The sequence below is a fragment of the Ovis aries genome, chromosome 10 (assembly GCF_016772045.2).
Source record: "Ovis aries strain OAR_USU_Benz2616 breed Rambouillet chromosome 10, ARS-UI_Ramb_v3.0, whole genome shotgun sequence".
NCBI lineage: Eukaryota > Metazoa > Chordata > Mammalia > Artiodactyla > Bovidae > Ovis > Ovis aries.
Window position 1 is genome coordinate 13,034,185 of NC_056063.1, and position 14,295 is coordinate 13,048,479.

A 14,295-nucleotide genomic window follows, 5' to 3' on the forward strand; every position below is an offset into this window, starting at 1 on the left:
TGGAGAGGCAGCAGAAACAGAAGCATGACCTGAAGCAGAACCAGGGACCAACTCCAACGAGTAGACGTGTTGCTTTGCTGGGACCCTGTAGCCAGCTGCAGGTTTTTATCTTCTTTATTCCCCTTCTGGAATTGTTCTGGGCCTTAGAAGTGTAAGATTCTACCGTTCTGCATCATTTTTCTTCAAGAATCTTCTGTGCTATTTAGTGTTCTCTTAACTGGACCCCTAGAGTTTGGATATGGGAAGTTTGGCTCCTCTGCATATCATAGGTGAGAATGGTCTGGTCCTTCTGAAACCTGAATATTCCAGCAGACTATTCCTATCTACACCCACTTAACCTTGGAACGTGATTTCTGGAAATATTGGTGTGTGTTTGAGCCTCAGCTGTTTCTGTCAGAGAAATCACTTTGAAAGCTTCATTTTCTGGGATAATAGGAATTCAGAAATATGAAATTTCTCACTGTCCATAGTTATTGGATTATTTTAAGCAACAAAATCATGTATAGAATGTAGGGTTTCTATCTTTCTTGCTGACAAGCAGGGCTTGGCATAATCTGAAAAATGAGTATTCATAAATGGAGTCTACTGAAATGGAAAAAGAGAATTACACACTACACAGAAGGAGAAAGCCAACTGGGTTAGTTTATCTGATGCATCTAAGTAAACCAGTTCCTTGGACGATACAATCATTTCCTGGTACTAAAAGGAACATGTTGCGTATGTATATGTTCTAACACAGAGAACACAAAGCCACTTACTGAACAACATCTCCAAGCGCAGTTTTGGAGACAACAGAATGAGCCCCGGTCTGATGACGGATGGTGCGTGCTCAGTTGCTAAGTCATATCCTACCCTCATAGACTGCACAGGTTCAAATCCCAGCTCTGCTGACTGCCACCTGTGTGACTCTGGGCAGCTGGCTTAGCCGCTCTAGGTCTGTTTTCTTATTTGTAAAATGAGGACAACAATAGGGCCATTTTCATTTCATTGTCAAGGAGATTAAATGAATTAACAAATAAATAAACTAGGATAGAATGTGGCTCATGGTGAACACCAATCAATGTCTTACTCTTCTTGCTATTTCTCATACTAATACTAAATAGAGGCTCAGTTCAGTTCAGTTCCGTCGCTCAGTTGTGTCCAACTCTTTGCGACCCCATGGACTGCAGCACACCAGGCCTCCCTGTTCATCACCAACTCCCAGAGTCCACCCAAACTCATGTCCATTGAGTCGGTGATGCCATCCAGCCATCTCATCCTCTGTTGTCCCTTCTCTTCCCACCTTCAATCTTTCCCAGCATCAGGGTCTTTTCAAATGAGTCAGCTCTTTGCATCAGGTGGCCAAAGTACTGGAGTTTCAGCTTCAACATCAGGCCTTCCAATGAACATTCAGGACTGATCTCCTTTAGGATGGACTGGTTGGATCTCCTTGCAGTCCAAGGGACTCTCAAGAGTCTTCTCCAACACCACAGTTCAAAAGCATCAATTCTTTGGTGCTCAGCTTTCTTTATAGTCCAACTCTCACATCCATACATGACCACTGGAAAAACCATAGCCTTGACTAGATGGACCTTTGTTGGCAAAGTAATGTCTCTGGTCTAGGTTGGTCATAACTTTTCTTGCAAGGAGTAAGGATCTTTTTATTTCATGGCTGCAGTCACCATCTGCAGTGATTTTGGAGCCCCGCCCCCCACAAAAAAAAAAGTCTGCCACTGTTTCCAAGTATCACAAAGTGCTAGTTCAAGAGTGGTCCAGGGGCCTCTACAGATGAGCTTTCTAAAGCTCTAGGCTAATTTTGTCTGAGATTGTTTCCATAGTCATCCTCCATCTTCTGGGAAAACTTTCCTTCCAATGCCTGCCTTCTCCTTCCTCTCGGCCAAATCCCATACCCTGTGTTCCCACTGTCGTCACCCTGGCCTTGGGCTCCCCTCTGCAGTGTTTGACTGATACGCCCTATTGTCAGGTATTCCCATCCTGTTGTTCTTTTTTCCTCTTCTCTTTTACTAGCCTTCTCCAAGTACTGGCCCCTCAGGAAACTGACATGTAAATGTGATGGACTAATCCAAGCTAGTAATGGTTAATTTTATGTCAATTTGGCTAAGATACGGTGCCCAGCTGTCCCATCAAACACTAGTCTAGATGTTGCTGTGAAGGTATTTTTTAAGATATGTGTGTGCATGCTCAGTCTCTCATTTGTGACTGATTCTTTGTGACCCTATGGACTGTAGTCCGCCAGGTTCCTCTGTCCATGACATTCTCCAGGCAAGAATACTGGAGTGGGTTGTCATTTCCTTCTCCAGGGTATCTTGCCAACCCAGCGATGGAACTCATGTCTCCTGCATTGCAGGCAGGTTTTTACCCCTGAACCACCTGGGAAGCCTTTTAAAAATATGATTAACATTAAATCAGTAGACTTTGAGTAAAAGCAGGTTACTGTCTGTAATGGGGGTGGGTCTCATCCAATCAGTCAAAGGTCTCAAGAGAAAAGACTGAGATCTTCTTAAGAAGGAAAGAATTCTGCCTCCAGATTGCTTTGGGACTCAAGATGACAACATTGACTCCTGCTGGAGTTCCCAGACTGCTGGCCTGTTCTGTAAATTTCAGACCTGTCAACCTTCACAATTACATGAGTCAATTCCCTAAAAAAAAAACTCTTTCTCTTTCTCTCTCTCTCTCTCTATATATATATATATACACATGCACCTCCTATTGGCTCTATTTCTCTAAAGAACCCCAACCAATACAATTATTGATGTGTGTAATGGCTAAATGTCTCTGCTTCCTCACTAACATTTGCATTTTAACAAGGGCTCAAATTTAAAAAGTGAGGAATTGTGAACATTGCTAAGTACTGTTGGAGAGCAAGTAGAGGGTATGGAGGTCCTTCCCAGTGACTTTGAAATCACTTCATACAGGTGGCAGCCTATTCTTGAGTTGGGCCTGGGCTAGTCCATACATAGATTTATTTTCTTCTCCTCTGAAGTTATGCATGGACTATGTAGAAATGACTTTAGCTATAGACACACACCACACACATTTATTTTAGTCTGGGTTAATATTTGGAAATCATCTATAAATAAAAAGTCTTCCTATTGCTTCGTGCATCTGCTGTGAACGTCGGTGTAATTCACCTATTTATCATAATCATAACAGCAAGGTAAACATGAATCACTGTCTCCTTAAGAGTGGAAAAGAAACAAATATTTCTCTGAAATTTCTTAGAGGAAAGTCAATCTTCTACCCATTACATTAAGGCAGAAAAATCAATCAGTGCCAAATCCAAGTCCTTTTCAATTTTAGTTTTTCATGTGGAAGACTCATCAATAAATCTTCCAGAGGCGTCATTGTTCTTACAAAGGTAATATCACACACTTTCAGAAATGGCAGAACAATGATAATGTAAGGGCAAGGTGGACTTTGGAAAAGAAATGAACCTGTGATGTGATAAAATATCAAATGCTTCTGGTTTCTACAATGCAGACCATTATTATGGCGATGATGCTTCCTCAGCATGAAAATGTAGAAAATTGGTATTCACTGATGGAACAGTGACCATATTTCTTTTTCATGGTTGGTGTTTTGACAATCACTTATCCTCACCCATTCTTGCCCGCTTGCCTGCTCTCTCCTCCAGTTGCTGGTCTGCCTTGTGAGATCATGGATCTCCCATTCTCTAAGAAGCCGAGGTGGTGAATCTTATCTCAAAACAAGTAAAGCAGGTAACCTTCTCTATGAGAATGAGAAGGTCTGGTCCTCAACCTGACTCTAGGGGGATGTGTAGGGTATCACCAAGTGCTATGGGGCCCATGAAGACAGAGTAACTGTTGTTTGATTAGAAATAATATGAAAGGTGAACCATTGATTCAAAATAATACATTGGGCTAATTATGCAAAGGACTGATTAGTAAGTTTCTCCCATATTTCTGCACTTCAAAAATCCCTTAGCTTATCTCCTGAATGCTCCCCAAGCCTGAAGATAGAGTCATTCATGGGCCACCCGTGGGGGCAGCAGAAACGAGTCTATACACACTGGGCAAAGCTAAAGAGAGACACATGTTTGGAAGCCAAGGGCAGGACGAGTCTCCCCAGCTCTCACAGACTTAGGGACAGATGCCTGCAGTTGGGAAGGGGAGGAGACAGGAAGAGAGGGAGGGAGGGGAAGACAGGAGGATGGTGCAACTTGCCCTCACCCACAACAAGGAGCTTCCTTTGAGCCAACTGGGAGTTCGCTGGATGCTGCATGGCCCCCGGCCCCCGAGTGGTCCTTCCCGCTGCTCTCTGATGGACGACGCTCTTCCCATGACTCACTTATCCTCAGGGTGATGTGAAGGTGGGGACGGTCTACCTTCAGTGGGACTGAGAAGGGACAAAGTGAATCTAGATGAGGCTTTCTAAATTTTCATTTCATTTCAGTTCAGTTCGGTTCAGTCGCTCAGTTGTGTCCGTCTCTTCGCGACCCCATCGACCACAGCATGACAGGCCTCCCTGTCCATTACCAACTCCTGGAGTCTACTCAAACTCATCTTCATTGAGTCGGTGATGCCATCCAACCATCTCATCCTCTCGTCCCCTTCTCCTCCTGCCCTCAATCTTTCCCAGCATCAGGGTCTTTTCAAATGAGTCAATTCTTCACATGAGATGGCCAAAGTACTGGAGTTTCAGCTTCAGCATCAGTCCTTCCAATGAACACCCAGGACTGATCTCCTTTAGGATAGACTGGTTGGATCTCCTTGCATTCCAAGGGACTCTCAAGAGTCTTCTCCAACACCACAGTGCAAAAGTATCAATTTTTCGGCACTCAGCTTTCTTTATAGTCCAACTCTCACATCCATACATGACTGCTGGAAAAACCATAGCCTTGACTAGACGGACCTTTGTTGGCAAAGTAATGTCTCTGCTTTTCAATATGCTGTCTAGGTTGGTCATAGCTTTCCTTCCAGATTTTGGCATTACTCAAATTCGGGGTTGAGTAAATTTTTGTTGTACCATTGTTCTGTGCATTGTAGAATAGTTAGCAATGCTTCAGAACTCTACCCATTCGATGTCAGTTGCATCCCCAATTTCAGATGAAATGACCCTACGTATCGCTAGATATTGCCCAGTGTTCATTGGAGGGCATCAGTGGCTGCCAGCTGAGAACCCTGGTTGCCACTGAACCAGTCTGAAATCTCCCTCTGAGCTGCCATGGTATATATATATATTTTAAGTATAAGATTCTTTTTTAGAAAACTGGAGTTTAATGGCTTTACAACGTTGCGTTCATCTCTGATGTACAACGACAAGAATCAGCTATGTGTAAACATACACCCCCTCCCTCTTGGCGCTCCCTTCATGCTCCCCAGCCCACACCTCTAGGTGAGCACAGCGCACAGAGCTGAGCTCCCTGTGCTGTGCAGCGTCTTCCCACCAGCTATCTGTTTGACATACGGTGGTGTATTCATGTCGAACCTCATCTCCCAAGTTCATTCCACCCTGCCCTTTCCCTCTGTGTCCACACGCCTGTTCTCTAGGCCTGCATCTCTATTCCTGCCCTAGAACTAAGTTCATCTGGACCATTTTTCTAGATTCTACCTGCATGCGTTAATATATGATATCAAATTCTTTCTCTTCATTCTCCCTCTCTTTTTTTCTCTCTTGCTCTCTGTCTCTTTCCCTCCTCCTGCCCTTCCCTCCCCACCTCCTCTCCATCTCCACTACCTTAGTCTATAAGATGCAGTCTCGTTCAGCCTGCACAGCTGCTATAGCTTCCATTCTAACTGGTTTTCTGTATCCTCTTCACTCTCCAAAAATCAGTGTCCACCCTGAAGCCATGGTGATTTAAAAAACAAACAAACAAACAAACAAACAAACAAACAAAACCCTGTCTTGTGCTTAAAACCCTGTGGGCCTTTCCAACTCCTTAGCTTCCTTAGGATGAAGACCAAAGCCTTTGCCATTTGACCTGAGTTCATGCAATCAGGATGCTCTGCAGACACCTCACTCCATCATCATCTGGGCTTCAACAACCCTGCTCTTTCACTGTTCAGATGGACCCTGATTCATTCAACCACAGGGCCTTTGCACACCCTGCTCTTCTGCCTGAGACCCTCTTGCTCCGTGTAGCTTCCTGATTAGCAGGGAGTGTTTCTCTTTCATCTCAAGCATCACTTCCTTGGAGAAGCCTCTGTGAATGCTCAGAAGGAATCAGGCTCCTTCTGCCGCATGTCCTCGTATGGGTGTGGAACACTGCTCTGCAGCAGTTATCACAGTTGTGATTTTACACTACAGGACTGTAGCCTCGTTAACCCTATCTCCTCCTCTGAGCTGTAAGATGCAGGAAACTAGTGCTGACTGACTTCCTTCCTGCCTCCCTCTCACCGTCTTCCCTTCTTTGCATCTCCTGTCGCTTTTTGTGGATGCAAGTCCACATGGGTCTACTGAGCTCCAGTCTGTACCTCCCACTCTGAACTCTGTAGAATACTACATCTGTTCTGTCTGTTATTTATGTTTTGACCAATTTCTAGCAACCTACCATCAACTCTCTGCCTTTTTTGTGGGCTAAGTTTTTTGAAGGAATATTAAGGCGCTGAAAAGATGCCACTCAAGCTCTCTTTGTGGGTCCCCTTCAAGGCGCCCCCCAGTCTTTTGTTCAAAGCAAAAGGAATCTTGAGGCTTCCAGTCATATCTCAGCCATAGTGCTGCCCAAGCTTCTAGCTTATGCAGCTGATAATAAAAATGTTTTCTTGAAAATCAGAGACAGGCAGAAAAAGGACTCACTGCAGTTGTCAGGTGAGCTCTGCTTTAGCCGGGCTTTGGACAGTAGGCAAGAGAAAGCACAGTTAATGGCAATGACTGATAGCAGTATTGCGATGGGTTGTGAACTTGTCTGGCTCCTCTGTTTCTGGTTTGTGGTTCTATCCCAAGTCTGTAATGACATATAAAATAATAGACTGCTTATCCTCGTCCTTCTCCTTCATCGCAAATCACATGTCTGAAGACAGTACATGGAATTTCCAGGATGCGAACTTGTCACTAAGCATGTGCGTCATTCAGTAGGTTGCTACTGAATCAGGACATCACCCCTCATGTTTAACTTAAACCTATTTCCTCCATGTGGTTCCTTCCGCTCGAAGCAAGCTTTCCTTGCTTCCCTTTCATCTTTCCTCGGTCTCTGTAGGCTGTTGAAATGAGGCTGTGACCTCTTCCAGTCTTAACAAGACAGTGCTGGATATCTAGTAATCATAAGGCAGGGATATCAATGGGGACTGTTACAGGTCTCGACAGGGAGGAGGCACTTTTCACTTCCGTTATTGCATTGCAATGGTACTGGAGGGATCCTAAGAGAAAACTCAAGGCCCCAGGCAGAGACAGACTTGTTCACCTCAGTCGGAAATTCTGTCTTACTAGGATTTCTACTGTAAACACCGGGGGCCACAGTCACGTTTGCTTTACAAACTCCAGGAGAAATGCTCACTGAGAAAATTCACAGAAGAGCTAGAGGATTGGGCTGCTGTCCTGGTAACTGGTTTAAGCTCCATAATTGCAGCGACTGTCTGTTTTCTTCAACATCATATCCCTAGAGCCTAGCAGAGTTAATGTTTCCAGCAAATACCTGTCGATCTTCTGTGTCTGTAACACAACAGGGAGATGGGTGGGAAGTTTCCGGTGTTTATGGGAAGTAGGGAAGGAGAAAATGTGGGGAAAGAGGGAAAATGACAACAAATAAGCTTATATTTGTGTAAGCTTTATTTTCTTTAAAAATATTTCTCGTACTGTTATATTTTCCTGAGAATGTCTTTAAGATGCCTTCTTATATGACGGTTAGTATTTCCTTTTTTTTTTTTTTTTAATAGCCTGAGAAGGAAAACACAAAGTGTAGATTCCCTTGGGTCATGTGGTGAACCTATTTAATTCTTTTTCTGTTTTAAAATATGCTTGTTTCCTGGTTGATCTTAAGTAGGTTCATGTCTGTCTAAAATTATTTGTGTTGTGAGACAGGGTCAAAAACCATGCTACCGAAAAGTTTAGTCTCGTCTCGTGTACCACAAGGTTACTTAGATTTAAGAAGAGTCAAGACTTATTTGCTTTAAAGAGGCAGCTATAATTACAGGAGTGGTCATTTCTCAACTTGTGTGAACAAGTTAAAATTCTCTTTTTGCCTTTCCGTGACATCAGAGGCCCTCGTTCTGCTGGAAGAATTTTCCGGAAGTTTGGGGATGAAAGTTTATCCACCTTTTGTTTTCCTTTTCCCCAGCATATGGTAGACATCATAACAGGAATACGTTGTAAGGTGTTTCTTGAGAAAGGAGGTGAGGGGCTTTCCTGGTTGCTTAGTGAAGACTCCACCTGCCATTGCAGGAGACACGGGTTTGATCCCGGGTCCCAGAAGATCTCACATGCTGCGGACCACCAATGGCCGTGTGCCACCAACAGCTGCGGACCACCAACGGCCGTGGACCACCAACGGCTGCGTGCCACCAACAGCCGCGTGCCACAACTATTGAGCCCGTGCTCTGGAGCCCGCGTGCCATGCCTACTGAAGCCCACATGCCTTAGAGCCTGTGTTCCACAACAAAAGAACCTGCCTCGATGAGAAGCCCCCGTACTGCAAGGAAGAGGAGCCCCCACTCATGGTAACCTGAGAAAGCCCATGTGCAGCACCAAAGACCCAGCACAGCCAAAAAGAAATAAAATTATTTAAGAAAAGAAAGGAAGTGAGACAAAGACAGATGAGATAGGAAATCACTTATATGTGGAATCTAACGATACAAAGGAGCTTGTTTACAAAACAGAAATGGACTCAGACATAGAAAATGAACTGATGGTCACCAAAGGGGAAAGTGGGAAGCCAAATTAGAAGTTTGCAATTATACTCACTACTATATATAAACAACAAGGACTTACTACATAACACACAGGACTACTCTCGATATCTTACATTAACCTATAAGGAAAAAGAGTCTGAAATAGATACATGTGTGCATGCGTGTGTGTGTGTAACTTAATCATGCTCCTGTGCACCTAAAATGAACACGACATTGTAAATCAACTATCAGCTCAGTTCAATCGCTCAGTCATGTCCAACTCTTTGTGACCCCATGAATCGCAGCATGCCAGGCCTCCCTGTCCATCACCAACTCCCGGAGTCAACCCAAACTCACGTCCATCGAGTCGGTGATGCCATCCAGCCATCTCCTCCTCTGTCATCCCTTTCTCCTCCTGCCCTAAATCCCTCCCAGCATCAGAGTCTTTTCCAATGAGTCAACTCTTCGCATCAGGTGGCCAAAGTATTGGAGTTTCAGCTTCAGCATCAGTCCTTCCAATGAACACCCAGGACTGATCTCCTTCAGAATGGACTGGTTGGATCTCCTTGCAGTCCAAGGGACTCTCGAGTCTTCTCCAACACCGCAGTTCAAAAGCATCAACTATAGCTTAATGGAAAAAAAGAGAAGGAAGGTGTTTGAAAAAAAAAAGAAGGAAGCAACTAACTGGATGCCCAGGATATAAAGAATTGTAAACGTATAGTTCCATTGTGGAGCTGAAGTGTGGACATGAAGTTAAGTACCTAGTTGGGAACAGGATATTTGCATAATAACAATGTTGAGGCTTGTACTTTCTGCCTACTCAGAGTCTTGCTGATGGTCTCTGCCACTTAAGCTTCTTATTTCTGTCACTTACATTGCTTCAGCTTCCTTCTCTTTTCTAGTTCCCAGTCTACATCAAGGCACTGAAGACACAGACTCCCTCTCACACAAGAAATTCCATGGCTATTCTTTTAAGATCTCACATTTTTTATTGCATGACCTAGCGGTAGTTATTACACTATTTTTGAGTCTGAATCACTCATTGTGAATTTGCAGGGTGATATCATTTAGATCATTAATCTCTCTGTGTTCATTTTTTCACATTTGCACCTTGAGAAAGTTATTATTTACCCCATAGTATGGGTCTAGAAGGTTTCCCTGGTGGCTCAGATGGTAAAGAATCTGCCTGCAGTGCAGGAGACCAGGGTTTAATTCCTGGGTTTGGAAGATCTCCTGGATAATGGCTACCCACTCCAGTATTCTTGCCTGGAGAATCCCATGGACAGAGGAGCCCGTGGGCTACAGTCCATGGGGTCACAAAGGGTCGGATAGGACTGAGCAACTAGGCACACATATGTAGGTCTAGAGGAAGAAATACAAGGAGATATAAAGAGGATGAAGCAAATCTGAAGCAAGTCATGTTTCTATTCCCAAAGGAAATCCAAATAACTTTTCAATCGCTACCATATTTCTTTGAATCTGCTTCCCTTAATTTTTAGCTGAGCAGTATTTCTGTATCATTAAGAAAAAACAGGGCTTCCCTGGTAGCTCAGCTGGTAAAGAATTCACCTGCAATGCAGGAGACTCTGATTCGATTCCTGAGGGAAGATCCCCTGGAGAAGGGATAGGCTACCCACTCCAGTATTCTTGGGCTTCCCTGGTGGATCAGATGGTAAAGAATCTGCCTGCAATACGGGAGACCTGGATTCGATCCCTGGGTTGGGAAGGTCCCCTGGAGGCGGGCATGGCAACCCACTCAGTATTCTTATGTGAAGAAGCCCCATGGAGAGAGGAGCCTGGTGGGCTACAGTCCAGGGGTCATAAAGAGTCAGACAATACTGAGCAACTAAGCACAGCACAGAAAGAAAGAGCAAGGAATGTTGTCAATTGAACTATGACACATGTTTTCTTAAAAGGTCAATTTTAGGATATGTAACAATGTTGGAGATGTTAAAGTGTGAAAAAAATTGACAAAACATGCATGTTCGGCTTATACCATTAGAGCCAGTGGTATGCCATGACCAACCCAAGCTACATTTCAAAGATTATAAGGTAGGCGCTATCGACTACGTCTGTTTTTATTTTAGAAGCTTTTTTTTTTTTTTTTTACTACAATTATTGTCATGTGAATCCGAAAGAACTGAAAGCACAGAAATTCTGAGAGCTGTTTTCATGGGCAGTGGATGGACACTGTCTAATGCTCAGTATTTGACTTACATTACAGTTTTATTCAGCTTCTATGACCCATTTATTTATTTTAAATCCAACATTCTTTCTCTGAGAATCTCTTTTAAAATAATAGCCACTCTTTGGTGCCTCCCACAAATAACCATCCTTGCACGCTTGCTGCTGACTCGGCACTGGCAGCTAAACACAGTCTGTTTCCCAGGGCTGTGTCGGCTCTCCCATCCAGCAGGGGGACGCTGAGACAGCCTGGGCCACAGCACTGTGACTCCACTTGGCCTCGGTGCTACAAGCTCATCAATCAGACTGCTGCATGGAAAAAGTATTGGGAGGTTTGTACTTTCCAAGAGAAAAATCTAAATGTATCACCTCATACTTTTTTCATTTTATAATACCAATCTTTGCTCAGTGAAGAATATACATATTCAAAGCGCGAAAGGTGACTTGAGCCATTGTGACCATCTTCATAGTGAACTGTGATACAATTTTGATGGTCTGCTTACATGTCAATCAGTCCAATGTTTCTTTGAAAGCAAGGCAAGAGTAACCAAGACAGATGGGAGGGGTTAGAGAACATTCTATATTCCTTTGTTAATATGTGCAACACTAGCTATGATTTTCTAAGTTCTTACTATGTGCCAAGCACTGCTGAAAGGAAATTAATAAGCTCTGGTGACTTATTTCTTGTAACATGTATAAGAGGTAGGTGATTCTATAAGGGACATCTCACAAAGAAAGAAACTGAATGTTGTATATCGATTTGCATCCCTTCAAAATTCATATGTTGAAGTCCAAACCCATGGTAGGACCATATTTAGAGACAGTCTTTAAAGAGGTACAGTACAGTGCATGCATTCCAATCCCAAATTCCAACCCCAAAGAAAGGTAAGGCTAAAAAATATTCGAACTACCACACAATTGCACTCATCTCACACGTTAGGAAAGTAATGCTCAAAATTCTCCAAGCCAGGCTTCAACATTTTGTGAACTGTGAACTTCCAGATGTTCAAGCTGGATTTAGAAAAGGCAGAGGAACCAGAGATCAAATTGCCAACATCTGCTGGATCATGGAAAAAGCAAGAGAGTTCAGAAAAAAATCTACTTCTGCTCTATAGACTATGCCAAAGCCTTTGACTGTGTGGATCACAATAAACTGGAAAATTCTGAAAGAGATGAGAATACCAGACCACCTGACCTGCCTCTTGAGAAACCTGCATGCAGGTCAGGAAGCAACAGTTAGAACTGGACATAGAACAACAGACTGGTTCCAAATAGGAAAAGGAGTACATCAAGGCTGTATATTGTCACCTTGCTTATTTAACTTCTATGCAGAGTACATCATGAGAAACGCTGAACTGGGAGAAACGCTGAACTGGAAGAAACACAAGCTGGAATCAAGATTGCCAGGAGAAATATCAATAACCTCAGATATGCAGATGGCTCCACCTTTATGGCAGAAAGTGAAGAAGACCCAAAGAGCCTCTTGATGAAAGTGAAAGAGGAGAGTGAAAAAGTTGGCTTAAAACTCAACATTCAGAAAACTAAGATCATGGCATCCGGTCCCATCAATTCATGGGAAATAGATGTGGAAACAGTGGCTGACTTTATTTTTCTGGGCTCCAAAATCACTGCAGATGGTGACTGCAGCCATGAAATTAAAAGACACTTACTCCTTGGAAGGAAAGTTATAACCAACATAGACAGCATACTGAAAAGCAGAGACATTACTTTGTCACCAAAGGTCCCTCTGGTCAATGCTATAGTTTTTCCAGTTGTCATGTGTGGATGTGAGAGTTCGACTATAAAGAAAGCTGAGCACCGAAGAACTGATGCTTTTGAACTGTGGTGTTGGAGAAGACTCTTGAGAGTCTCTTGGACTGCAAGGAGATCTAACCAGTCCATTCTGAAGGAGATCAGTCCTGGGTGTTCATTGAAAGGACTGATGCTGAAGCTGAAACTCCAATACTTTGGCCACCTGATGTGAAGAACTGATTCACTGGAAAAGACCCTGATGATGGGAAAGATTGAAGGTGGGAGGGGAAAGGGACGACAGAGGATGAGATGGCTGGGTGGCATCACTGATTTGATGGACATGAGTTTGAGCAAGCTCTGGGAGTTGGTGATAGACAGGGAAGCCTGGTGTGCTGCAGTCTATGGGGTCGCAGAGTCGGATACGACTGAGTGACTCAACTGAACTGAACACAATAGGGCATGCATGTCCAACTTTTCAACCCCGTGGGCTGTAGCCGGCCAGGTTCTTCTGTCTGTTGGATTTCTCAAGCAAAAATACTGGAGTGGGTTGCCATTTCCTTCTCCAGGGAATTTTCCAAACCCAGGGATGAAACCCATGTCTTCTGCATTGCAGGCAGATTCTTGACCAACTGTTTCATCTGGGAAGAGGTAATCAAGTTAAAATGGGACCTCTAAAGGTGATGCCTAGTCCAATAAACTGGTGTCCTCATGAGAAGGAAATTCGGGCTCAGAGACAGGCATGAAGGGAGAGCCCCAACTTGAAGACAGCCATGTACAAGCCAGGGAGAGAGGCCTGAAATAGACCCTTCACTCACAACCCTCAGAAGGAACCAACCCTGCAGACACCTTGATTCCAGAGTTTCAGCCTTTCAAACCATGAAACAATAAATTTCTGTTGTTTAAGCCACATTCGTGATACTTTGTTATGGCAGCCCTAGCAAACTAGTCAAACCAAACTAATGGAGGTAATGCAATTTGCCAAAGATGGCCCAGAGAATGGAGTCTGTAGCTCACACTTACATTTCCGTTCCCGAGTCCTGGGCTCCCCTTAACACCACTCCCTCCAGCCTCTACTGGGGAGAGTGGACTCTCTTCCCTGGGCTTCATGCTCTGCAAAAACGGATGAGCCCATCGGTGAGAGGCTGGTGGTTCCTATAAAACGTTTCATGTCACACAGCCATTATTGACCTGCCATGCCATACTACTGGTGAAATACTGGTTACATTATTACTCCCCAGGGAAAAATGAGAGCCAAACTGATCCCATCCATCTGTCCTACAGTCTGACAGTTGGCCCCAAAACACTTTTCAGGGACACTCTTGTCCAAGTCATCTCCTGAGTCTGATAGTTAGGGTCTGCAACTCAGGGACACTGCCTGAAGATATATCAAATCTCAAAGTTCTGATTAGGTCATTCAACTGGATGAAACCCAGATGACCATCTACTGCCAGGCTGTGTGGAATAAAATCGCTAATCTTCCAGCTCATATAGGCATTACCCTGGCCTATGTTTCCAGACCTCATTAGAGCACTGACCCCCTTCCTCCCTACATGTAGGCATGTGAAGGTGTGTGTAC